The sequence below is a fragment of the Chrysochloris asiatica genome, unplaced genomic scaffold (assembly GCF_000296735.1).
Source record: "Chrysochloris asiatica unplaced genomic scaffold, ChrAsi1.0 scaffold00163, whole genome shotgun sequence".
NCBI lineage: Eukaryota > Metazoa > Chordata > Mammalia > Afrosoricida > Chrysochloridae > Chrysochloris > Chrysochloris asiatica.
In genome coordinates this window covers 6,925,410-6,927,484 of record NW_006408681.1, presented here as the reverse complement: position 1 = coordinate 6,927,484, position 2,075 = coordinate 6,925,410, and positions in this window count along the sequence as shown.

Here is a 2,075-nt window from a genome sequence, read left to right as displayed (position 1 = left end):
GTTGTTGTTATGTGCCATGGAGTCGGTTCTGACTCATAGCGACCCTGTACAAGGTTTCCGAGGCTGTAAATCTTTACGGGAGCAGAAAGCCTCATCTTTCTCCCATGGAGCAGCTGATGGTTTTGAACTGCTGACCCTGAGATTAGCAGCCCAATTCGTAACCACTACGCTATCCGAGCTCCTTTCTAAAGAATTAGGACATCATAATTATTGGCCCACATATAGTTCCTCGAGATTCATCTAAGACAAAATCAAATTATTATTGAGAGTTAATATAATAGCAAAATGAAGAAGATGAAAGAATCTTATAGGAGTACAGGTGGCATAGTGTTTAAAGTGCTTGACTACTAATTGAAAGGTTGGAAGTTTGAACCCATCATCCGCAGGAGAAAAATATGGCAGTGTTTTTCTATAAAGATTTGTTTGTTGCTGTTGTTAAGTTAGTTCCTACTCATAGCAACTCTGTAAAGGGTTTTTGAGGAGCAGCTGGTGGGTTTGAACCACTGACCTGGTAGTGAGCAGTCCAGTGCTTATCCTACAACATTACATCAGGCCTTGGAAATCTTATAGGACAGTTCACTCTATGTTATAAGGTCGCTATGAGTTGAAATCTACTTGAGTTTGGTTTGAGTCCCTTAAAAATTGACTAAAATTTGTCTTTAAGCTAATTGTTGACAAATTTTACTAGTAAACTGATGTTTAGTTTTATACCTAGGTCCTGGCCAAGATCAACTTAATGTGAGTTTCTAGGGATTTCCAGACAAGTGACTTTGTTGTTGTTATTAAGTGCTGTGGAATTGGTTCCAAATCATAGCAACTATGTATACATAGGGTTTCTGAGGAGTGGCTGGTGGGTTTGAACAGCCAACTTGTGGGTAGGAGTCCAATGCTTATCCTATGATGCCACAGCAGGATCTAACAAGTGGTTTTGGGATCCAAATATTTAAAATTTCCCACCATGATTTTGCTGGAGGATTCTCCTGACTTACTTTTTTTTTTTTTTTTTTTAATTTTTTTTTCTGACTTACTTTTGAGAATCACTGTTTTAAGTCATAACTTTGGACATCATAATAGAGTCAATATTTTGAAGCAAGAGGTAGGAGAGGAAGATGGGGAAGGGAGGATACATGTGCTCTCTGAGAGGAAATTTTATCCTGCAGTAAAGAGTATCTCTTTCCCATCCTTTTTTAACCTTATCCTGAAATTCTGAGGACCTCCTTCTTACAAGCCTTGAGAATTAATGTTATAATGAACCACTGTAACAAATTTTACCTTCAAGGAAGTGACAATCAATTTACATTTAGCAGACATTCCCAACCAACAAAGATGTGGAAAGTTATTTGCATACCAAACTTTTTGTTGAGTGCCGTCAAGTTGGTTCTGACTCATAGCGACCCTGTAAAGGGTTTCTGAGGAGTGATTGGTGAGTTTGAACTATCGACCTTGCAGTTCAAACTGACCATGCAGTTCAGTGCATTATCCTGCAGCACCACTCCCAGACTCCATACTAAACTAGAAGAACAAATTGTGGTGGGGCAGAGAAAAGATAGCTGCTCCTAACTGGATGGAATAGGTAAAGATTCAGAGAGGTTGTAGCATCTGAACTCTACCTTGACTAAACACAGATGTCTGACGTAATATGGACTTGTTTCTTGACAGAATCCAATGCTTTCTCCTCCACTGATATGACTACAAGGTGGTTTCACTAAGCTTTGGAGGACTCAAAGTGGGTACCAGATGCTACCAATGTATAAACATTAGTTTCTAGAGTTTTAAGAGCCTGGTCTACAGCCATACTTTGTTAACATGAAAGGAAGTGATCCCAGTTGAGAAACTGGTTTGGGATCAGGCCAAGCCTTGTGTGAGGTTAAAGCCGGAGGAGAATGATTTCATTGTCTTACAAATTGTCTACAGAGACCAGGAATTGTGTTGACATATATTTTTGACTCATTAGCAAGCCAACCTTAAACAATATAATAAATAAAAAGACACTGAAGACCATTGCAAGGTGTGGTGCTGCGGGTTAATGTGCTGGACTGCAAGGTCTGTTTGAACCACAAGGTCAGTGGTTCAAG